Source organism: Sus scrofa, chromosome 14 (assembly GCF_000003025.6).
Source record: "Sus scrofa isolate TJ Tabasco breed Duroc chromosome 14, Sscrofa11.1, whole genome shotgun sequence".
Lineage (NCBI taxonomy): Eukaryota > Metazoa > Chordata > Mammalia > Artiodactyla > Suidae > Sus > Sus scrofa.
In genome coordinates this window covers 87,738,723-87,765,053 of record NC_010456.5, presented here as the reverse complement: position 1 = coordinate 87,765,053, position 26,331 = coordinate 87,738,723, and the positions used below count along the sequence as shown (strand labels likewise).

Below are 26,331 nucleotides of genomic sequence, written 5' to 3'. Positions count from 1 at the left end.
GTTTGCTTACTGTGGTGGTCTGGAACCAAACACACAACATCTCCAAGGAATGTCTCCATAACTTCTTTATACAAAATTCCACTGGCTGAGGCCTCCAGTTAAATGTTTAAGAGCAGCATTAAAAAGGAGCTCTTAAGCAAGTTTCCACTGTTGGCACAGTGTGTTAAGGATCCGGCAGTGTCACAGCTGCGGCATTGGTCACAGCTGCAGTTAGGATTCCATTCCTAGCCAGAAAACTTCCATATGCCACAAGTATGCCACCCCCTCCAGAAAAAAAAATGACCTCTTTGTGTTCTTCTTTTCATGGAAAATATCTTATCAGTTGTGTTTACTGTACGCTTCAGCTAGTTTCACCCTTATCAAGTTAAGGAAGTTTCTTTCTTTTTTCCTAAACTTAGTCCTTCAGAAATGGTACTGAATTTTATCTAATAGCTTTCTTATCATCAATAAAGATGATTATATTGTTTTCCTCCTTTGATTTACTAATATAGTGTAAATGGACACTAATAGACTTCCTAAGGTTAAATCATCCTTGAATCCCTGGTATATCTTGACCCTACAGTTTAATATACTTTGGGTTCAGTTTGCTGGTATTTTATTCTGGATTTTACAAGTAAGTGATGAGAATAGCCTTTTGTTTTTTTATACCATCCTTTTTGCTAGCAGAGTTATGTTCAAAGAGTACCTTCTCCTTATTTTTCTTACCTTTGGAAATAGTGTATAACATAGGAATTTCAATTAAAGTTTTGTAAAACATCTGACCCTTTTTAAGGGTATATCTTTAACAATGTTTTGTATTTCTTCATAAGCTACTGGATTATTGATTTCAGTAATTTGCCATTACTTCTGACAATTTCAGTAATTTGTATTTTCCTAAGAAATAATTTCATTCAATTTCTAGGATGTATGGCACAAAGCTAAACATAATATTCTTTTATAAGGCTGTCATCTTGGTATTCACAGAAATGCCCCAGCTCGTTTTTAATGTTTGCTTCTAGCTTGTATCCTTCTTAATCAGACTTGGCCAGAATCTGCGCACTTTAGATTTTATTCAGGTCGTTTTGTTTTTCATTAACTTATAATTTTATATTTATTAACTCCTTCATTCTACTTTATTTGGCTCTATCTTATTTTTTTTAATCAGTGTGAACTGAATATGTTGTTCACCCAGGGTTTTTTCTCGGTTTTTGTTTTTCATTTTACAGTTCTATCTGCAGCGTATAGAAATTTCCAGGCTGGGGTGGAATCAGAGCTGCAGCTGCAGGCCTATGCCACAACAACACTGGATCCTAGCTGCATCTGTGACCTAAGCCATAGACTGAGGCAATGCCAGATCCTTAACCCACTGAGCAAGACCAAGGATCCAACCTGCTTCTCCTCTACTCAACATCTACTTCTTAACCTGTTGACCCCAAATGGGAACTCCCACCCAGTTTTAATCACTTTTATTTACTAATTCATATTTAATTGCTATGAATTCCCCATAGAGTTTCATACCGGCTACTTTGATATTACACTGTGCTCTCACTGTAATTTATCTCTAAGTTGTGTGACTTCAGTTATGATAGTCTATTTAAGCTTTTAAAAGGTGTTTCTTCCATTTTCCCCACAAGAAGCTATTTTTGTTTTGGATTTGTTTTTGTTTGTTCTGTATGTTTTTGTCTTTTGGGGAGATAAGACATAGTACTGCTTTTCATTCCACTGGTCAGAAAATAATATAACATTTATTTTTTGCTTTCTGAAAATATGCTGATTTTGTGGCACAAAACATGCTCACATTTTGGGAATCTCCCATGTTCTGGGAAAGCATACATAGTCTCCAAAAATCTATGTGTTGGAGCTCACCTCCTCGCTCAGCGGAAACAAATCTGACCAGTATCCATGAGGATGTAGGTTCCATCCCTGGCCTCGATCAGTGGGTCAGCAATTTGGCGTTGCCATGAGCTGTGGTGTAAGTCGAAGCAGAGGCTAGGATCTGGAGTGGCTGTGGCATAGGCCAACGGCTACAGCTCTGATCCAACCCCTAGCCTGAGAAACTCCATATGCTGAGGGTGCAGCCCTAAAAAGACGAAAACAAAAAACTGTGCGTAGAAACTATAGCCAGTCTTCATTAAGGATCTTGAACCAAGAAATGGAAAGCCACAGAATACCAAAAGTCATTTTTTTCTCCCCAAAGCTACACAATGCCTTATTTCTGCAATGCATGTGATTCATTCTCCTCTCTATAGATCAATTTCTGACTACTTAGCTATTTGAACCCTATCACCCCTGACTGGGAGCAAAGTCAGGCTAATAGCCTGAGCACTCCAGTCACCAGTGGCCCAAAAGCGAGTTCCTAGGCAAAACAATCCAGCTAGCCTCACCTGGATCACAGGTTCACCCTCATTCTACTCAACTATGGCCAGAAAAAGCAAGGTCATTGTTGCAAAGACTTTTTTTTTTTTAACTTTTTCAACACCATCTGAGGCATAAGGAAGTTACCCGGCCAGGGACTGAATCTGGGCCAGAGCTGCCACCTATGCCGCAGCTGCGGCAATGCTGGGTCCTTAATCACTGTGCCAATCTGAGGATACAATCAGTGCCTCCACAAAGACAAGCCAGATCATTAACACACTGTGCCACACTAGGAACTCTGTAGAGAGACTTTTAAAGCTCACCCATGGCTAGGTGTCCTCTACTTCCAGGAACGTGGAAAAACTACACTTTTCTACTCCCCAGTCTGGTAAGGCCAAATGACTAGTTCCTTCTACCGAAGTTATATAAAGGCTGGTTACAAGATCCCCCAATGTTGTTCTCCTTTCCACAGCAATCAAGAAAGCCATGTGTTCCAAAGGAACAACTACAAGATGGGAGAGCCTCTGACAAGCTTTCTTTCAACAGTTTCCTTGACCCAAACTGAACATGGAATGAGAAACTTTTCATTCTGACAAGCCACTGAAATTTGAGAATTTTTTTCATTAATGAGGTATAATTTAGCCTATTCTGATTAATATTGTCCTGTTAACCAAAACTTCTCAGAGCTTCAGGGAGGTCATATTCTCTGAAATATTCTCTACTTATAATAAAATTGACATTTCTAGTACAAATTAAATTTGGAGAGAGTCTTTCTTTTCTAGAGTCTCCAAATTTTTATTAAAATAGTATACATTGTTTTTACAATCAGAGAAAAATAACCTTTAAAGAGCTAATAAAAGTTTCAATGGAATGAGCACTTTGGAATTAGAAACTTAGCCATTGTGTAGTTTAGTCTTGACCACTTTCATGCTATAAAACAGAAAAGTGAGAACTAAAGCATGTATATCCTCAATAAAACAATCCAAAAGTTAATTCTGGACTAAGGATAATTACTCAGGCCTCAGATTAAATCAGCAGAGAAAAACACATTTTAAGGTCTCCCCCCGCCGCCCCGTTTTTTTTTTTTTTTTTTTTTTTTTTTGCTTTTTAGGGCCGTACCCTCAGCATACGGAAGTTCCCAGGCTAGGGGTCTAATCAGAGCTACAGCTGCCGGCCACAGCCATGGCCACAGCAACGGCCACAGCAACACGGAACCCAAGCCACATCTGCGACCTACTCCACAGTTCACGGCAACACCGGATCCTTAACCCACTGAGCAAGGCCAAGGATCAAACCCAAAACCTCATGGTTGCTAGTCGGATTCATTTCCTCTGCACCACAACAGGAAATCCCCTTTAGCTTTTAAAAAGACACTTTCTTAGGGTTAATAGATGCAAACTATTAACTACTAATAAAAAATATAAATAGTATACTTTATACTTTTATATATGATATATATATACTTTTTATATACATATTTTTTTTGGCCAGGCCTACAGCATGCAAAAGTTGCCAGGCCAGGAGTTCCCGTCATGGCGCAGCGGTTAACGAATCCGACTAGGAACCACGAGGTTGCGGGTTCAATCCCTGGCCTTGCTCAGTGGGTTAAGGATCCAGTGTTGCCGTGAGCTGTGGTGTAGGTCACAGACGCGGCTCCTGCATTGCTGTGGCTGTGGTGTAGGCTAGCAGCTGCAGCTCCGATTCGACCCCTAGCCTGGGAACCTCCATATGGTGCGGAAGCGGCTCAAGAAATGGCAAAAAGACCAAAAAAAAAAAGATATTATATATATATATTATATAAAAAATATATATATATATAAAAATATATATATTATATTTTATATAATATATATAAAAAAGATATTATATATATGTATATATATATATATATATACATATATATATATATATACACACACTGTATATAAATATACAACCACTCCATGAGGTAGGAGCCATTTTTTCCATTTTACAGATGAGGACAGACACAGAGATAATAATCAATTTGCCAAAAATTGCTGATGACCCAGCTAAGACACAGCAAAGCTGGGATTTAGTCACTATAAAATACATGATCCTAGGATAAAATGTTTTCCTTCAAGTAGAAAAACATTTTAAACTATGTCTAGATACTCATGTTGCAACAGAAGAAAGGGTGGGGGAAAAAATGTAATTGTAATGTATACATGTAAGGATAACCTGACCCCCTTGCTGTACAGTGGGAAAATAAAAAAAAAAAAAAAAAAGAAAAACATTTTACTGCAACAATGCCCTCTAAAATGATTAAGAACTATTTTTTATTAGAAATGCTTAAGATTTTATGAGGCTGATAACACTGCCCACTACACCAAGAGAGCCACTAGGATGTGAGTTTTAAAAGAACACAGGGAGTCCCATTTTGGCTCAGCAGTAACGAACCTGACTAGTAACCATGAGGACTCGGGTTTGATACCTGGCCTTGCACAGTGGGTAAGGATCTGGTGTTGCCATGGGTTGCGGTGTAGGCCGCAGATGCAGCTGGGATCTGGTGTTACTGTGAGTGTGACGTACATCAGCAGCTGCAGCTCCAATTTGAATCCTTGCCTAGGAACTTCCATATGCCACAAGCACAGCCCTAAAAAGCAAACAAAAAATATTGCAGCCTCAGTATCAGGGCAAAATATGCAAAAATTATAAATAGAAAAAGACTGGAAAGAATTATACTAAATGTTAACAATGGTTATTATGAGATGTTGAGCATGTTTTACCTTTCTGTTCTATTTTCCATGTTTTCTAAATCCCAATAAGTATCACCCTTAAGAGTAAATAAAAACTAAAGAGCAATCTATAACCACTGACTTAATTGAGAGTGGTCTGTCTTAATTTTCTTTCTTCTTTTTTTGGGGGGGGCTTTTTTGGGGCTTTTTTCAGGGCCATACCCACAGCACATGGAGGTTCCTAGGCTAGGGGTTTGAACTGGAGCTGCAGGTGCCGGCCTACACCACAGCCACAGCAGCATGGGGTTCAAGCCACGTCTGCGACCTATACCACAGCTCTCGGCAACGCCGGATCCTTCACCCACCGAGCAAGGCCAGGGATCGAACCCAAGACCTCGTGGTTACTAGTTGGGTTCGTAAACCACTGAGCCACGATGGGAACTCCAAGTCTGTCCTAATTTTCAAGTTAAGAGGTAAAAAAATACTAGCAGGACAATGAAAATCGCAAGAAATAATGGCTATTTTAAAGTGCTTTGTAAACTATAAAGCTATACAAATATTAATAATCATAAGCATCCCAGAACTAAATAATGCATTTTCATGTCTTTTCCTTTTTAAATTTCAACTGCTTTAAAATGCTTGATTACTGTAAAATGTAAATATTTTGTCTACATAATTCATAAGAGTTAATTTTCGAAGAGCAGAACATTAAAGTGCCACACATCCCTTAACATTCACAAAAAAGGAAAACAACAAATTTACAACAGCATCACATTTTTTAGTATCACTGAAAAATCCCGATCTGTAATTTAATAAAATGTTGATTCAGTGCTGAAAATAAAATTAAGAAACCCAAATTTAACTCAACAAAGTGATCTTTTGTTTTGGGGAGAGAATTTTTATAACTCTTTAAAAAAAGAAAATAATTTATTTAAAGATGAATTAAATATACATTGTGACATTAAATAGTATATATTATAATTAGTGATAGAATATATGCTCAGTCTATTGAGAATGTCTTCCTCTCAAAATTTCTTTTGCTATTTCTGCAACAGAACCTCTGAATAAAGAATGCACAGCTAGGTTAAGGATCCAGCATTGTCTCTGCAGTGGCACAGGTTCAATCCCCAGCCCAGTGCAGTGGGTTAAGGATCTGGCACTGCCATGGCTGTGGCATAGATCACAGCTGCAGCTAGGATTCGATCCCTGGCCTGGGAACTTCCGTGTGACTCAAGTGTGGCAAAAAAAAAAAAAAAAAAAAAGATACACGGCTGCCTTGCAGATGTATAATTTCAGTGTTTAGATTCCATTCTTTCTAACTTCATTCTGCTAGAGGTTTTGGATTTTCTATTTCCATATGGTTTCTGACCTCCTTCAGTTTAGGTTCTGCCTCCCCACATCTTATTCTATTTTCGTCTATTACTACAGAAAAACACTTCAAATTTGAAACACCTTGTTTTTTTAAAGGTTAAAACTTCCACAGCTGAAAAAATGAGGATATGGGGGGGGGGAGATGAACAGACAATTAGAATAAAACTTTCTATTTAAATAACTCCCCTCTCTGTCCCCCTCACTTCAAGTTTCTTCCATTTCAGGTTCAGACATACAAGTTTAATGTATGAACAAAATTTCAGCTTTAGTCACCTAATTTCTTAAAATTCTTAAGTTACAGCAGAAACGTTAAGTATTAAGGTTCTTTTTTTTTTTTTTTTTTTTTAAATCTTTTTAGGGCTGTACCTGCAGCATACGGAAGATCCCCGGCTAGGGGTCAAATTGGAGCTGCAGCTGTTGGCCTATACCACAGCCACAGACATGCCAGATTCAAGCCACGTCTGTGACCTCCACCACAGCTCACAGAAATGCCGGATCCTTAACGCACTGAGCAAGGCCAGTGGATATTAGTGGGGTCTGTTACCACTGAGCCACGACAGGAACTCCCAGTAAGATTCTGTTTTTAAACTTACACTTTGTATACCGAAATATTTACAAATATTACCTTTGAATAGTATGAGTATGACAGATTTTTATTTATTCCTGGGGCTTTTCTTTGTTTTAAATTTGTTCAGTGAGCACTACTTTTGTAATAAGGAGGCAAAAAGGGTTTTGTTTTAAAGAGAAACTTTCAAGGAAACGGATTATTTTTAAATGTCTATATGCTATAACCAATTATGTTTACATAATTTTTTATGGAACATAGACAATTTAATAATATTCCAGAGGACAGTCTCAGCATCATTAACAGGTAAAAAATCAGGTTTCATTTCTTGACCTATTTGAATCCAAAAATTTCCCTAGATGAGCTTATTCACTTTGATTTTCAACTGATGTGGCAGCATCTTTTCTTTTATTCTTCCTGTTCACTCATAGGATAGATTTTAAATGTATTCTAAAAAATAATGCAAGAAACATAACTATGTTTTACAAATATCTCCCCAATTTCAACTTTAATAATAACCATGCATGTCTGTATGATCATCAACAATTAAACTTACATATGTCTCACAAATGAGATATGTAATAAAAGCAATAATTTAAAAAAATATTTACAAGAAGGGTCCTGGATGTTTAAAAAGCAACTGTATTCCACTGACCTTTTAAAAATGTTTTCTCTATGATGCAAAGGAAATATTAGGCAAGTCAAAAAATGCCAATCAAAAAATTGCCATGGGGGTTCCCAACGTGGCTCAGTGGTAACGAACCTGACTAGCATTCATGAGGATGCGGGTTTGATCCCTGGCCTTGCTCAGTGGGTTAAAGATCCAGCGTTGCTGCAAGCTGTGGTGTAGGTCAAAGATGCAGCTTGGCTCCCACGTTGCTGTGGCTGTGCTGCAGGCTAGCGGCTGCAGCTCTGATTAGACCCCTAGCCTGGAAACTTCCATATACTGTAGGTGTGGCCCTAAAAAGACCAAAAAAAAAATTTTTTTTAATTAAAAAAAATAAAACAAAAAGTTGCCATGAGAAGTTTCTAACAAAATTTAAATATTAAAAAGAGAAGCAGGGGGATTTCCCATCATGGCGCAGCAGAAATGAATCTGACTAGGAGCCATGAGGTTTTGGGTTCGATCCCTGGCCTTGCTCAGTGGGTTAAGGATCCAGCATTGCGGTGAGTTGTGGTGTAGGTCACAGACGTGGCTCAGATCTGGCATTGCTGTGGTGTAGGCAGGCGGCTACAGGTCTGACTATAGGGTCCTGGGAACCTCCATATGCTGAGGGTGCAGCCATAAAAAGCAAAAGAAAAAGAAAAAAGAGAGAGAGAGAGAGAAGCAGAGGTTAATTGTTAAAAGTCAATCAAATTTAACCCATCAAATATATATATTTAGACCCTGAGTGGAGATGTTTTACCAGCTACCTCAGGTAACACTTCAGCAAACTCAGGCAAACCTACCTACTCTTTGCGGACAAAAGGGAATAAAAACAGGCAAAAATAAGTAAAATGCGTATACACCTTTATGTGGTGCACATCTTCATCTTTAAATGATCCTACTCCATTGAGAACAAATACAATTCTGTGGTTAAGAACATGGATTCTGAAGCCAGACCACCTGGGTCTGAATCCCAGCTCTACCACTTACTAGCTGTTCAAACCCTGACAAGTTATTTAACTTCTGTGCCTCATTTTCCTCATGTGTAAAATAGAACAGATAACACCTATATCATACGATATTTGTAAAGATAAATGGATTAATGCATATAAAGCACTTAAAATAGGGCCAGGTACATGTCAGGTATTATTTAATCCATCTCAATCTTGTATTTTATTGCTCTACACTATTTAAACTGCAACCCATTTATCTTTTATAAGTGAATAATGGCTGAAAACTAATGTGAAACTTTATAAATTCAAAATATCTACACTAAGTAAAATATAATAAACTTTTATTGAGTCTATTTTATTTAATGTTTCCAAGGTTTGATCAACTCAAACTCCAAAAAAAACTAAGAAATATTTTAATTAATGTTCCAATTTAAAAGGTTATCATATACAGTTTATAAATTTGAAATAGTTAGAATTAAATAAAGCATGCTTAATACTAAATTATATTGAGCAGAACTGGAACGTACTTGGAAACAGAACCATTAAGAAGATTAAACAGTCATGTACATACTCCAATAGCTTTATAGAGAGAAAAGAATGGGGTCTGGTATCAGAGGGGCTTTAGTAAGAAACCAGGCTGACACTTATGTAACTTTTTTTTTTTTTTTTGCTTTGTAGGACCGCACCCCTTGGCGTAAGGACGTTCCCAAGCTAGGGGTTGAATCAGAGCTACAAATGCCAGCCTACACCACAGCCACAGAAACATGGGATCAGAGCTGCATCTGCCACCTACACCACAGATTATGGCAACACCAGATCATTAACCCACTGAGTGAGGCCAGGGATCGAACCCACAATCTCATGGATCCTAGTCAGGTTCATTAACCATTGAGCCATAAAAGGAACTCCAATACTTATGTAACTTTAATAAAGGGTCTGAAACTGGTAAAAACATGAGAAAGATTTTATTTTTCTCTAGTTTCTACCCCAAACTATGGTTGGTCCAATTTCCCTTTCCTAACCCTTAATGTCATCTGGAACAATTCTTTTAGCTTCCAGAAGCTTTCAGTTATTAAAAAGTCCAGTGCAATTTACTGATATTTAAATCTTTAACCTTCACTCTTTCATCTTCTCCATCTCCAAATTCAGGCTTGGCCCATGGTCTGATCTTTTAGGGGGGTTGGGGGGTGCAGTGAGGGAAAACAGGATAAACTGTCAACATTTGAGCACTTTAGTCCTCTGTGGTTGTTATCACTTAACTTCCCTGGCTAATACAAACTATACTGTGTATTACAGGTAGCCAAACGATGGATTTTCTTCTAGGGACAAGCTTGAGCTTTCTTTCTGTAACTGAAGGGTGACGGGCTCTAACCCACTGCCAATTCCCCTACCTAAAGATGCACAACTGCTTCTAACTTTTGCTCCCTGCTCCAGCAGAGACAGCCTGTCAAGAACACTGCAGCCTGGTTACATTCTGTATTATCAGTATGAACTAACAGAAATGCAAAAAAAAAAAAAAAAAAAAAAAAAAAATTGCAGGCTGTTCCACTGCCATCCTCTCTGTCCACACTGAAACTTCTCTCCAATATTCTTTATCCCTTGCTCAAATAGGCACAGATAATCCACTCAGGTACATAATGACTACCCATCTATATAATGAGATGTTTGCTGGTATTCCTAACCTTCAGGACTGGTTCTCTTAGACCTTTCCACACTAAGCTTCTAAGGGAAGGCCACCCCAAGGAAGGAAGGGAGCAAAAACGACAACGCTCCCCACAGGCAAACCAGCCACTGCAGTGACTATGGATTTCTGCCACATCTTAATAAGGCCCTGGGAAGGACACAGGCCACTAAGTACTTGGGCTTTCAGTAGAATGTAGAGTCCTTGACTTCACTTTATACTTAACTCTAAGGTCCTAGTCCCCATTCTGAGATAACTCAAGAGAAGCCTGATTTGACTTTCTTTTAATTATTTGACCTTGGTGGGGCAATAACCTTCATTAGACTTTCTTGATGTACAAAACAGGAAAAGCAACAAAACCTACGTCAATCTGCTAGTACTGTCTGCAGAAGAATTATTTTGCAAATTCAAATGTGAACACTAATATTGGACAAAAATAGCAAATAATTTCAGAAAGTATCAGAATTTAATTTTCAAGCACCCTATATATGCACCTATTCATATTTGCTTTTGAAGATGAAACTGATCTCAACTTCTCAGACACCAATATTCTCTCACAAACACTCATCTTCACTAATATTTATTGAGCATTACTATGTGGCAAAAATGGTGCTCAGTGCTTAGCTGCACTCATTCATTTAGTCATCACAGTAACCCTGTGAGAGGAGGACTACTACCATCCTCATTTTACATATGAGGAAATAAGGTTTAGAAAGATTAACTACTTTGGTGCAAGATCACAAACCTAGTAAATAGAGAATAGTAAGGTACAGAATACAAGATTCCTTTATTCTTTTTTTTGGAGGTTCCTGGGCCAGGGATCAAACCTGTACCACATCACTGAAAACACCAGGTGTTTGACCTGCTTAGCCACCAGGAAATTCCGGGTTTCTTTTTTCTTTTAAGAAATTAAGGACCTCCTTTGTATAAAGATTTTACTTAACCTTAACTGAATGACTTTTTGTTGTTTCTTCTCAACGATGTGACAAACCATCTACGTAAATTGATTAGATGTTAAGAAAGAACAGGAAACAGTGAATAACTTTAGGAAGAACAAAGGCTTAATCAACACAATTAGAGTAATTATGCCACTTGATTAACAAATAGCATTCTTATCGTAGGAATATATTCAGGGGAAGGGGTGTGTCTCTCTAGTAGTTCATTCCATTTTGTTTAACAAATTTTTAGTTTTGGAGAACACATCTTGAAGAATAAAGTTTAAAGAAATTTGACTTATGCTCTTTATATTGAAAATACTTTTATTTTTAGAGAAACTTCACTTATTATCCCTTGTTCTAATAACCAGAAAAATCAATCTGGTCATTGTTAGGGAGGAAAATAATCTTCCTCTATCCTCTTAGGTTGAGAATTTGGGGGTCTGCAAATTAAACTGACAAAAGACAGACTGGCAAGAGAAAAGAAAGATTTTTATTCACTCATTCAGAGTTTACAGAAAAACGTGACTCAAGAAGACAGTTAGAATTGGGAGCTAGGAGTTCCTGTTGTGGCTCAGTGGGTTAAAAACCCGACATAGTGTCCCTGAGGATGCAGATTCAATCCCTGGCCTCGCTCAGTGGGTTAAGGATCCAGCGCTGCTGAAAGCTGCAGTGTAAGTCACAGATGAGGCTGGGGTTTGGTGTTGCTGTGGCTGTGGTACAGGCCAGCAGATGCAGCTCCAATTCAACCCCTAGCCTAGGAACTTGCATAACTGGAGGTACAGCCAGAGAAAGAAAAAGAAAATTGGTGGCTTATATACCATCTTAATAGGGGAAAGGGAGGGCAAGAAGGACATTAATAAGAAAACAAACAACTTTTAGGACAGATAAGTGAAACCTGAGTTGAATACACAGGAGAGATGATCTTTTGTGACAAGGTCAGTTTAGGTGTGATGCCCACTTTTCTATTCTCTAGTGATGAGTCTTATCTTCCCCAGTTTTAACTCTGGGAAGTGAATATATGATAACAAAGTTCTTCCGAGGGGCTTTGCTTTTAGGCAGATAAAGGAGTTCAGAAAGAAAGGGGAAAAAAAGGCCTATCATCAAATGCTTTCAGCTCAAAATAAATTGTATGCCACAGTAGCGTATTCTAGATCCCTTCACACACAAATATCTGAACACTTACTTTGTACAAAGCACTGAACTAGTACTGTTGGCAAAACAAAACATTTTGGGACAAAATTCAACCACCAAGGAGCTTAAAAAATATACTGAGGAGTAGAAGACAAACTTTTAACCTTATTGTTTTTTAATACTTCAAAAGCAAATGAGTTTTTGTATTTCATGAACAAAAATAAAACAGTAAATGCAACATGCCAGAGAAAGAGTTAATATCTGTACTCTAAAAGAGTTCTTACGAATGAGTAAGAAAAATTAAACAATTAGAAAAATCAACATGGAGTTCCCATTGTGGTACAGCAGAAACGAATCCAACTAGGAACCATGAGGTTGCAGGTTTGATCCCTGGCCTCGCTCAATGGGTTACGGATCTGGTGTTGCCGTGAGCTGTGGTGTAGGTCGCAGACACAGCTTGGGTGCCGTGTTGCTGTGGCTCTGGCATTGGCCAGCAGCAACAGCTCCCATTCAACCCCTAGCCTGGGAACTTCTATGCTGCAGGTACGGCCCTAAAGGGCCAAAAGACACACACGCACACACACACACACACACACACAAAATCAACAAAAGACAGAGAAATGCAAAGCACCAAAAAACATACAAAACTGCTCAACCTTACTCATAATCAAAGAAACACAGATAAAAATTAAATACTGTTTTTTCAGCTGGTAGACTGGCAAAAGATTAAAATAAATGATGTTACTATGTTGGTGAGGGGAGGAGGGGAGCCTCTACAAACACCATTGGTTGGAATGTGAGTTTTTTGAAGATTTTGCAAAGCAATTTGGCATCATGTCAAATCTCCATGCCTTCTCTTAGAGTAAACACATTTCTAAGAATTCATCCTATAAAAGTAGTTTCATGGGACATGTATAAGCACCATAGCACTGTCTGTAATGAAAAAAAAAAAAAAGAAGTTGAAACAATCTAAATATTTATCAATAGGTGATTGATATATTAAGGTATATTCATAAAAGGAATACTATTCAGCTACTAAAAAGAATGAGGAAATTGACATTTACTGACACAAAAAATCTTGCTATAATATATACATACTCAGTGAAAACAGAGTTAAAGAAAATGATGCAGAGTATAACCCCATTTTGGGGTGAGACAGAAGAAAGAAATGGAAAAGAAAGATTATACTTAGCTCTCTTACTTTTAACAGTGATAATCTGTGGGGGGTCAGAGTAGGATTACAGAAGACTTTCACTTTCTACGGTAATATACAATTAAGGGGATGATATTGAGCTTCACTAGACTAAAAATTGAGAAGGCGTATAGTGAAGAAATCTATTAATAGATGGTACAAGAAACACCAAAATACTGCCTTCAAGTAATGATGCAGAAGAGCTAACTTTCAGCCTTGGACCACCAAGGAAGGCTTCACAGAAGAGACAGGATTTACACTAGATTTTGAAGTATTCTGATAAGCAAAGAACAGGGGGAAAGAAAGGTAGAACTGTACAGTATTTTTAAATTTTTAATAGACACATTAAAAAAAAACCCAAAAACATGGAGTTTTCTTGTAGTGCAGGGGGTTAAGGATCTGGCCCTGACACTGCAGCAGCTTGGGCTGCTACAGTAGCAAGGGATCAATCTCTGGCCCAAGAACTTCCACATGTCATGGGCATGGCCAAAAAAAAAGGAAAGGAATTAATAATATACTTATTTAACCCGCCATATTCAAAACAGATTCATATGACTATGTAATTAATATTTCTAAAGTACATGACACTTTCTTAAATACTATCTTCAAAATCTTGTGCATAATTCAGACATTTCGAATTTTCAACCACATAATGGTATTGGCTACCACAGTGGACAGTACAGGTCTAAGAATTCTAAATCCAAATCCAGAATTGGATACTTAGGTGACACAGGCTAATAAAAGAACAGTAGGAAGTGAATGAGGTAGAAAAGGCAAAATTTGAATTTTATATTGTAAGCAAATAAGAAACCAGAGAAAAAAATATTTAACAAGTAGGGATGATGACTAAAGCATTATTCCAGGAACATTAACTTTTTTATTTACTAAGATACACACACATACATTCGACGAGCAGGTTTTTTCCCAATATTTTTATTACATGAAGATTACTGAAATGGAGACAATAAAGTTATCTGTCAACAAGTGGCTGTATTTTGTTGATGTGGTGTATATTTAAGATACTCCTGGACAATTACTGTTGAAATATTTTTATTTCATGATATTTTTAAATGATTTTTTCTTTTTTTTAATGATTTTTTTAATATGTTTTAAGAACTTCACCAAAATTTAACAGCCTTTACTTTAATACTTCCCATCAGAAGCTCCTTTTAGCCATAAATCTAAAATATTCTTAGTTAAATACAAATTTAAGGTATTCAAGATCATATATTCCTGAAATATTACAAAAATTTTAATTCTGAATAAGAAAACTACCTATTTCAGTATCACAAAACAGTATCATAACCATGCAAGTCTCCTCTAAATTTAATTTCAAAATTGAGAGCCAGTAACATTTTAGATAATTTACCTAAAGACTAAACAAGAAAAAAAAAGACAAAAACACTAATGCTCAAAAGAGGAGATAAGAAAGCAGGACATGGAAGAATACTACTGGTCATAAGCCATTCCCTTCATTACTTAAAATGACAGCCAGGGCAGGAAGAGTGACTTTTCAGCCAAAAGTGAGAAATCCAGTGATGTCATTAGGACCAAAAACATTATAAGACCTGCAATTTCAGCAACTAACTCCTTGACATTAAAGTCATGGAATTTTCTTTTTTTTTTTCTTTAAGCAGAAAATGGTCTTAAAGTTCACCAAATCCTTTTAATTTTTAAGATAAGGAAGCAGAAATCCAGATAGATTTAGTGTAGTATCTACAACTGAGCAGTTAACTTAGCGGTAGTACCAGTATTAGATGTTAGTTTATAAAAAGTTAGAAAGCAAAACTTAGATGTTGTGCTGCTTTTAAAATTTCTTTCATATTTCCCCAATCATCCACAATAGGCATACTGCTTTTATAAGTTTTTTTAAAAGGCAAAAAAATGTTTGCTTTAAAAACTACTAAATACTTCCAGGAACATTCTCCCTTTCCTTTCTGGTCCAAGGTCTCAGTCTACAGGTGACTTTCTCAGGAAAACCTTCCAAAAGCACCTGTACCCTAAACAGACCAGGTTCCCTTATTACATACTCTTAAAAGCTCCCTGTTTCCCATTTATAGATCTTAATATAACTACAATTAGATAATTATTTGTGAAATAATTTAATGTCTATCTTCCCTGTCTAGGACTTAAACTATTGTTTTTCAGGGCTGTTCTAGCCTTTTTGCTGTTACATACCAGGAGTTCCTGAGGTAGAGTCCATACAAAACCATGAAATGATACACATAATTGTTATATTTGTGTATTTTTCCTCAAATACTCAAAAAATGACCTTTAAAAAGGATTAAGAACCAAAAATAGTGGGTTTATGTTGTTTATCTGCCCAGAGCCAACCTTTCTTTGGGTAAACAACCACTTGTTGATCTCACATGGCTCCAAGAAGGCTATCAGTTCCTGACTGTTCCAGTGGGCATGTAAGCCAGGTCTGGCCAAACATGGTACCCCAAACTCCATGCAGACCCAATAACAATCTCTCCATGAGACAGAATATATGCACTTAAGAAAGAAATGTTTATATGGTACTCACTCCCAAATGTCTACCTTGAGCAAAAACCTCTGTCAAACTCCGGACTCACATATGCAACAGCCAAGTAGAAATCTCTACCTGGTTGTTTCAGAGGCACCTCAAATCCCGTATTACCAAAATTGAACTATTTACCTCCAGAAACCAGCTCTCTCTCCATTTTTCATCTCAGTCAACAACACACATCTACCCTACCAGGTTTCCAAGCTAGAAAACTGGGAGTCTTGACAATCCCATTCCTTCTCTCTCCCATAGCTAATTACCAAATCCTGTCCATTCCAGGCCCTAATTACATGCCACCATCCTAGTCTGAGCCAGGATGTAACAGTCTGCCTAGAAGATTCAGTGTCTTCAGTTTTTTCTTCAAACTAATTCTCCACTACGTAACTAACCTCACTAAACAGCAAATCTGGCAGTTTTATCCCCACACCTGACATATCTCTATCTGCCTAAAGTGAGAGTCAGTTATATACAGATAGAACAGTAGCCAAGCTATGAAATGCTTTTTTCCCCTCTTGAATCCATAGCAATAAGGCCCGTATAGGCCTGGAGTTACCAGTGGTCCTCTCTGCCAGATGAAAGTATCTGCTGAAAATGAGGCCAAAAAAGTGATGAGCAGAGAAGACTCCTGCTTATGTCATCTGAACACTTAGATCTAGTCATATGGTAGTCACTTCCAAATTATGGCCTTTTCCCATATATCATTTAATATGCAACAAAGTCAGTTACAGACTCAATCTACAGTTTAGGAGCAGAACTAGTATTTGTATAAAAATCTCACAGATCTCATGACTCATAGAACTGCACACTTAACACGTGTGCATATCATGAGATATAAACTACATTTCAATAAAGTTGCTTAAAAGACAAATGAGTGTCAAAAGGTACAAACTTTCAGTTGTAAATACTTGAATGTAATGTGCATGTGATAAATGTAATCAACACTGCTGTATGCTATATGTGAAAGTTGATAAGAGTAAATTCTGTGAGTTTTCATCTAAGGAAAAAAAGTTTCTATTTCTTTAATTTTACATCTCTATGAGATGATGGATTTTTACTGGGATAATCATTTCATGATGTGTGTAAGTCAAATCATTAAGCTGTACATTCCAAACTTATACAATGCTTTATGTCACTTATATCTCAATAAAACTGTAAGGGAAAAATTAAGTAAAAAAAAGAAAATATTAGATTAAAAAAAACTTCATGCCTTAAAAAAATTCCCTTCCTGGAGTTCCCATTGTGGCTCAGCAAGTTAAGAACCCAACACAGTCTCCATGAGGATGCAGGTTCAGTTCCTGGCCCCACTCAGTGTGTTAAGGATCCTGAGTTGTGACAAGTTGCAGTGCAGGTCACAGCTGCAGCTCCGATTTGATCCCTAGCCCAGGAACTTCCATACGCTGCAGGTGCAGCCATTAAAAGAAAATAATAATGAAAGAAAGAAAATCTCTTTCTTCAGAAAGGATTCCATCCAGAAGAAGAAAATGGGGAAGACCTCAGAAAGAGATGGAATTTGAAATGGAGCTTGGAGAATGGGTAGGACTTGGACATATGATAATTAGCCACTTACACAGTTCAAGTAGAGGAAACAGTTATAAGCAACAACAGAAGCAAAGGGAAAAGAATATGTGCAAGACGAAAAAACAGTGGAAGATAAGAATCTGGCAAATCTGAAGCAAATCCCAAGAAAGAAACTGGAAACTTCTGAGTGGCAAAAGTGACAAGAGCTGGGATTCAAGATTACTTTAGGCAGAAATGCATAAGATAACCTGTTTACAGGTGGAAGACAAGGCAAGAAGGTCATAACATCAGTCCTGGTGGGAAGAGAACCTGATTCATTATCAGGAAAAAAAAAAAAGATTGACGTATACAATTAGCACACAAGACATAATACCGTATACAAGTACATCAAGTCAAAAAAACTTAAAGGACAAAAAATTGTGTGAAAACCAAATAACACTAGATTTGAAAATTCAATAGATTTCTAGAAAAAAAATTAAACACTAAATTTCACACAAGAAATAGAAAACCTACACTAACCAACATTATTAAACTGAAATGATATTCAAATTCCCCCCTTCCCCAAAAAAATCTAAGCCTGAATGCTCTTATGGGTTAGGTCTGCAAACTCTCAAGTAAAATCCCAGTCTTAAAGAGCTCCTGAAAAGAGAAAAAGAAAGTGGCACAACTCAATTTATAAGTCTATTATAACCTTGATATCAACATATATTAAGAACTGTACCAGGAGTTCCCAGTGTGGCTCAGTGGGTTAAGAACCCAACTAATATCAATGAGGATGCAGGTTAGGTCTCTGGCCTCATTCAGTGGACTAAGGAGCTGGGGTTGCCGTAGGCCAGCAGCTGCAGCTCCAATTCGACCACCAGCCTGGGAACTTCCATATGCCACAGGGCTCTGAAAAGATCAAAAAAAAAAAAAAGAAAGAAAGAAAGAAAGAAAGAAAAAAACTGTACCAGAGTTGGCAGTAACAGAGAGAAGAGCGACAATACCATGAAAGAGAACTAATAGACACTGGCCACAAACAAGATGTAACAGAATGGAGAAAGATTCAGGTTTGGTATAACATCAACAGAAATAAGGAACACCAGGGCAACAAGTTTGATAAGAAGGAAGAGTTCACTATGAACCTGGACAATCAGGTATGATTAAAACAACTGGGGGAGTTCTTTTGTGGCACACACAGGTTAAGGATCCAGCATTGTCACCTAGCGACTTGGGTCAATGCTATGGCACAAGTTCAATTCCTAGCCCTGGAAATTCCACATGCCATGGGTGCAGCCAAAAAAAAAAAAAGGAAAAACCAGGATTCAAAGGCAGAAGAGAAATAACGAAGACAGATTTGAGAATTATTCAGACAGAAGGGCCTGAAATAGTGTCTAAGGAGCAGAAACATATAGAAAAATGATCTGAAAATTGAAACTTGGAGAACACTTAACATTAATCAGGAAGAAGGAAAAACAGAAAGCAGAAGGAGGGCAGAAAAGAACAAAGTCATTATAACATCACAAAAAAGTCCTCTTTTCATCTAGTGAATTCATACTCATCCTTCAAAACTGTCACAGATTTCCAAAGTAACATTTCTTTAAGAAGGCCTTCTGAGGTTCTCCCATCATACACCAGCACCGGCAGGTCTCCATTTTAAGCTCTTACAAGTAAATACTCAGCATTTTAACTATACAATTATATTTAATTATAGAATTCATTCTTCAGTATACATCTCCCTCAACAGACTTTAAGCTCCATGAGGGCAAGGGCTATATCTGTTGTTGCCTCCTACTGCCTTGTGCATTATGTTAGAATATACTAAGTATTCGTTGAATGAAATGGATAGGTAAATGATAGCCAAAGAAAGGCATCTCAAGAGACAGGTCCATGTTAAATGCTACAGAAAGCTCAAGCTGACTTAGAAAGGAACTTGAAAGTGTTTATTAGGTTATACATGATCTTTGTGAAAGTAAAATCCAGATAACAAGGGGTTAAGAAGTGAATGGATGGCCAGGAAGTAAAGGCAGGAAAAGTAAACTACTTGTGGCAATGTTTAGAGGTGGAATTAGGAAGGAGTGAATTTTAGTTTCCAGTTTAGCTGTTTTTCTTTAACGAAAGTGAATTACGTTAAGGACAAAACTTTTTTTTTTTAAGTTAATGTGATTTGAAAAGGAAAGGCAGCAAGACAGCTTGAGGGAGCAGCAGACTCAAGGGAAGATTTTTGTAAACTGAAGAAATCTTAAGCACATGTGTACTTTTAAAAACCCTAAGACAAAAGAGTAACTCATACTCCATTAACTAGAAAAGAAAAGAAAAATGAAATCAGGTGTTAACTACCAGGAAGGACAAAAAACATTCCTCCACTGAGAAAGCAGCAGATGACAGAATCAGCAAATTCTGGATGGAGTTCTCACCGGATGCCTCAATCTCTTCAGTAAAGGGTGTCAAGTGAAGAAAGTATAAAGTCTGAATTGAGTTCTACCCAGAATGTGTGAAGGGGAGGGGGGAAATCCAAAACAGGAGTGGAATATTGGTTCTTATTAAAAGTGCATTCTAAATTTTAATTGGCCTTTTGTAAACTTCAACACATTTCTGGCTCATAATTGCCCTATTTTAGCTTTAATTTTAAATATTCATATAAAATTCTAGTTCACAAACTTTCCATCTCAACAACTGAAAACAGTGATAAGCATTAAGTTACATTCTACTTTAATTCAGACTTGAACTCCTCTTTTGAAATGCAGTAAAAGTTGTTTTCAACTCAAGCAACAAAACAGCAATCATTTCAAGTACGAGTAACTGAAGAGCGCTCCTAAACTGTAAGAATGTTTGCAAAAAAAGGCTTTTTGTAGTTGTTGGTGTTCAGCCCTTTGCCTGCCTCACTCTAAAACAGATCCTTAATAGAGGGAATCTTGGGTTCAAATCCTAGCTCACCTAGACAAGTTACTCAATCTCTTTGCGTCTCGGTTTCCTCGACTAAAAAATGAGAAATACAATAACCAGGATTATCCCAAGGATTAAATGACGTAATACAGGTGAATGTGCCAAGTTCGTACTATGTACTCAGAACAGTTTGCTAACCGTTTAAAAGAAAAAACCTGCAGCACTTTGACCAAATTAAAACATCCGAAAGCCTGAGTACAAGTCACAAAACGCCAGACCCCAACACACAGCACATTATTTTTCTTCCCTGACGCAAGCTTTTTTTTCTTTTCTTTTCTTTCCTTGCCAAGCCCTTCCACTAAGAGTCTGAAAAGAGGACGGGGAAAAAGGTTACATTCAATCCAGCAGAAAGTTTTCCGAAACTGAAGTGCAGAATCACAACAGACATGGCAGCGGAGGCAGCGCAGGACAACAGGTGAACCTCCGAGAAACCTGGCACCTTCCCGCCGGCAAGTTTTGCGGGAGGACTGGCAGTTTCTCCGGGCTCTACCGCCCCCACGAAACACACATTCGTTTTCTTTTCTTTCTTTTCCTTCCTTTTTTTTTTTTTTTTTTTTTGCAGAAGCGTAAGAGACAAATCGCAAATATTACCCTCGCAGCTCCCGGACAAGGGAGGTGAGCGCCTTTCCCATTTAAGGATTCAAGAGTCGTCCTTGGTAGTGGTTTTCGCCCACACGGCCTCCCCAAACTCGGCCTGAAACCCGGGGGTGGGAAACAAAGAGGAGCCTGGCGGCAGGGACGTCTTGGGGTCGACCAGGGTCCGACGTCGGGCAGCCAAGGGGCCCGGGTCTCCCGCAGGGCCCGGCCCGGGGCGGCGGGGCCCAGTCGGCCTAGGCCTGACAGAGCTGAGGCGGCGGGGACCCCGCCGGACTGCCGGGTCTGGCGGCCCCCAGCTCGGGCCTCCCGCGTCCGCCCAGCTCCCCCGAAACTTTGCCCCGAGCCCGCGCCGGCCTCCCCAGCGCGGCTGGCCTCTCCCGAAACGCACACGCACTCTCCAGACAAGCCAACTCACCCGGACCCCGGGGAACTCATCCTCCAGCCCTCTGCGCGGAGCGGGGTGGGCGCGGCGAGCCGCCGGGGCGCGGCGGGGGCCCGGCTCGGCCTCCGCCCTGGGCGTGCAGCAGCCCCAGCCCGGTCGCCCCTCGCGCGGCTGTACGATCCTCGTCTCGCGCGGACGGACGCGCCGGGCCCAAGCCTTCCTGCCCTCCCTCCCCGCTCTCCTCCCTCCTCCCTCCTCCTTCCTCCTTCGTCGAGAGCCAGCAGGCGGATTCCAATCTCGGCAGCCGCCGCCGCCGCCGCCGCCGCCGACACTCACAAGGGAGGGAGGTTTGTGGGGGGGCGGCGCGGGCGCGGGGCCTAGGGGGAGGGGCAGGCCTCCGCGAAACTCGGCGCAGCGCGCGCGCTCTGGGAGGGCACCCGCCCCGCCCGCCCGCCCGCCCGCCCGGCCGGCTCGGGACGCGAAAGGAGCCGAGCGCACGGCGGAAGTGTCCGAAGGGTCCGCAGAGCTCGGCGCCCTGCTGCCGGGGAGGAGGGCCGGCCGCCGGCAAGGGGGCGCCGGGCTGTCGAAAGGAGGGGGGAAGACTTCTCCTCCGCGCTGCCCCGCCGGCCTCTCCTCACCGAGACGCCCCACCGCCGCCGTGGCTGGGCCGGCTCGTCTCCGGAAGCCGCGTCGGGCAGACGCCGTGCGCGGGCCGCACGCGACGGAGCGCGGTGGAGCGGTGCGGGCACCGGGGTCGCTTGCTGCTTTCGAGCCAGTTCCCCCGTCCTGCGGGTACTCCCGCGTTCCTTAGCGTGGACCCCCTCCCCGTAACAAGCTCTAATACTCCACGTGAGCACAAGTCAGCGCTGGTGAAATAAGCCTCATCACTCAGAATTCACACACCACAGCGAGGAACTGCCAAGTCTTGGTAGCAGTTGTTGTGACAAAGAAAAAAATGTAGCCACGCTACATCCATTATTCATCCACCGCTCCCCGGCTTCTCTTTCTGGGCTCTTTGCCAGCGTGCCGAGGCCCAGGTAGGGAGGTGGAGGTGGACAGGCTCCGAGTGCGCTGCAGGGAAAAGAAGCATTTCCGCGTGGGTCCAGAGGCCTGGCCCGCCTGGGGGCCCTATGATCTGTGAGCCCGTGAATTCCAACGGCATAACATGAGGAGCGGCGTTAACGCAACAGGACTGAAGTCAGCGGACTATAAATATTGCTCCCTTTACTACCTTTGGCTCACTTTAGTGACCTCAGATACCCCCGGAGTCTCATTCCCCGCATTTGGAAAATGTAAATAATTGTCACTACCTCTTTTCTCCCATTTCTCAGCATTCTTCGGAAAGTGCTGTTAAAAGTATTCAATGTCCTGTATGTGAAGAAAGTATGGACCCCTATTTAACAACCAAATGTGACCTTGATCTCTTTGTTAAGTCTCAAGTATGGTGTTAAGGCTCTTTACAAAAGATACTCTTTTTTACATTCCCTTCATAAAATCACTTTTTAAACTGCATAAAAAGCAGGGGAGGAAAAGAATGTGCCAGGTCCAGATATTTGTTTTTACACACATTCTCCCTTAAGAGATGTTTAGATTCCGGAGTATTCCCTTATATTCTGGTTTAAATGGCTAAACTCCCTTACATTCCTATTTAAAGTTTTTTTGTTTTTTTTGTTTTTTTTGGTTTTTTTTTTGGTCTATCTTGTGTTCTGTCCCTCTTTTCTCCCTCTTTAATTCACCTTTGTCCTTAATGGTGAAAATACACTCTGTGGGAGTTCCCATCGTGGCTCAGCAGTAAGGAATCTGACTAGTATCCATGAGGACTTGGGTTCAATCCCTGGCCTTGATCAGTGTGTTAAGGATCTAGCGTTGCTGTGGCCAGCAGCTGTAGCTCCGATTTGACCCCCAACCCTGGAATTTCCATATGCCTGGGATGCGGCCCTAAAAAAAGACACCCTCTGTAATTCCAAATTATTTTTCAATTCTGTTTTTTTTTTCCCTGAACTCTATAGCTTTCTCAGGTTTGAGAGCCATGGAAGAGTATCTTGCTACACAGGATGAATGTTTGATACATGGGTTTCCCTGCAACACCTAAAATTTGTCACTTTTTTAAGGTTTCTACATATGACACTGCTCTAATTTTAAGAGAAAAGGTGGACCTTTTGCTGGAGGAGATTTGGACTGACTCGCCAAAGAACTCATTGATGTATACTGAGTAATGTGTTATGGCAGATAGAACCATGATAAATGTGTTAATATATCCTCTACAGCCTGTTCAATTTTACACATGAATCAGTCTATAAAATCAACAATCTCAGATTGGAACTTTAGTACATCAAGTTTCTGAAATACACAAATCTGTGTTACAGCCACTGCAGAAATGAGAGCAAAATTGAAACATCAAATTTTAAATCATCATATCTTTGTATTTCTATAAAAGGAACTCCTTTTCAAGTTTATGGGAATTTTACTTGACATTCTTTTGTTCTCCTTGGATAAGGCCCACCTCAGTGCCCGGATTTAAATCCCTAGCTTTATCACAGCAGGCAACCTAACTACCAACAACTGAGTATGGTGTTTTCTCTGGTTCCTGGCATGTGTATGCATGCCAGCCTGTTTCTCCGGTTTGCCTGCCCACTAAATGAACAAGAGAAGCCAGGAAGCCCAAGGAGACATCTGGACACGTATGGTCTGGCCCCCAAACTCAAAAGCAACACCTCAAGGTCCAAATATAATATTCTCCAAAGTGATAGTTTTCCTATAAGTAGATTAATAGAATGTGCTGGAAATGGGCCCTTTTTTTTTTTTTTTTTCCTCTGCACAATTCGAGGTATAGTTCTCAAGAGTGGTAATTGCATGCCCAAATCACATAGCATTAGTTAGGAATGGAAAATCACCCTTCTCCTACAGTTCTCAGATCCTCAAGGACAGTTTCTCTGATCATGTCTTTTTTTTTTTTTTTTCTTTTTTTTTTTTGCCATTTCTTGGGCTGCTCCCGCGGCATATGGAAGTTCCTAGGCTAGGGGTCCAATCAGAGCTGTAGCTGCCAGCTTACGCCAGAGCCACAGCAACGCGGGATCCGAGCCGCGTCTGCGACCTACACCACAGCTCACGGCAATGCTGGATCGTTAACCCACTGAGCAAGGCCAGGGATCGAACCCGCAACCTCATGGTTCCTAGTCGGATTCGTTAACCACTGCGCCGCAACGGGAACTCCTGATCATCTGTCTTAAATTAACACCCCAACACAGCCAATTTCGTTTTATTTATACCATTTTTACTATATGAAATTTACCTTGTTCATTTACTTATTTGTTTATGGAGTGAGTTTCTCTCACCCACCAGAATGAAAACTCCACGAGAGCAAAGACCTTGTCAGTCTTGTTCTCAGCTCTTTCCTCCAAGCCTCGTTCCTGGCATATAACAGGTGCTCAATATTTGTTAAGTGAATGAGCAAGATAAGGATAGAATTTCCTCTAAGCATTTTTGAACCTTGTCAACAAGACTGTTTTAGAGGCTGGCTTGGACTATATTGAAGAGGTGAGAGTGGGTCAGGGAAACTGGGTTATACCATCTTCAGTGAAATGGAGAGTGCTGCCTTCACGGAAGGCATTAGCTCAATAGGGTAATACAAGTTAATCCATCCAAAGTCATTTTCCTGATGCAGATGCTTATGAGGCAAAGGCAGCATTAAGTCATTGTGGATATGGAGATGAATTTGAATCTAGTAAGGAGGTACTTGTGAAAGGATGCCCTTGGCAAAGCAATGCTTTAGGTTGGTTTGAAGCCCAATATTAAATGGACAAAAGTGTTATGAAGAGTAGAGGAGACAGCTACATTTTTCAGCATGGACACAACTACATGATTTTACTGGTTAATAATAACCCTGTCACGGTTTAGGACAAGTCAAAACAGAAATTGTGTTTATGAAAAGAGATGGTGATATATAAATATAATCCAGTGCACAAAATAGAGAAAAGTTTAAAAATCTGAATGTGTTCTTTTCTTTGTAATGGTATAACATGTTACTTCCCATTCTGTGTTTACCCGTAAATGACTTGCTGCTTTTCCCATTTCCATTTTCATTCCTCTTTGCTTCAAAGCACTTGTTTCCTGTGATTAAAAGGTGGTTTAGTGATGCTCTGTTGCAAAGTAGTCACCACTTGGTCTTGCCTAATCTGTGGTCTCTATAGACCTCTCTCTGCTATCAGTACACCCTTTACCATAGAGCTTAATCCTCTCCAGGCCCTATGGCAGGAAGATTTCTCAGACCTCTAGTCCCAAGCCTGGCACTCAGCCTTCTGCTCCCTCTGCTATTTACTGGGCAGCCATAACCTTGGCCCCCCTCTGAGCACTGACTCACAGCTCTTTTCTTGATCTGGAAGCCCTGGCCTTTTAACCTGAGTGGAACTTGATTTTCTCTCTGCCTGTTGTCTGGACTCTGCTCTCTGGAGCCTGTCCCAGTCCTACAGCACAGACTCTGCTGGGCACTAATAGATACTCCTGATGGCAATGCTTGTTTCCCTTCAGCTTTGTTCCTAGATTCTCTCCTTCTGTATTCTATCCATCTATCAGGCCTCCTTTCCCCCATTACCTCAAAGTGGACATCCTGATGCCTGCTGCTCTCCTGGGCTACCACCTGTTGTTTGCTCACTGCTCTCTGGCTATCAGGTACTGCCTAGCACACTGTAGTTGCTCCCACCAAACACCTGGAGCTGTGGCCTCCCCACCCTAGTTCCCACTCAGCCCACAGTAAATCTGTCCTTCCCCATCCTATAGCAGTTCACTACCCTCACCACCCTGCCTTTCTGTCCTGAGAGCAGTGGATTTATGACCTCTTATACTTTATTTTTTTGACCAGATATAACTAATTAAAGG

At 40.0% G+C, this 26,331-nt stretch overlaps 1 protein-coding gene across 2 annotated transcripts in view; it reads right to left on the bottom strand.

Moving 5' to 3' along the window:
* Positions 1–21,784, bottom strand: part of BMPR1A (bone morphogenetic protein receptor type 1A) — a 148,521-nt gene extending 126,737 nt beyond the window's left edge. The window contains exon 1 of one of the 2 annotated variants that reach the window (XM_021072031.1): positions 21,490–21,784. The gene's annotated coding sequence lies outside the window, so the exon portion shown is untranslated. The remainder of the gene's footprint in view (positions 1–21,489) is intronic. The other variant, XM_021072032.1, reaches the window with a different exon arrangement.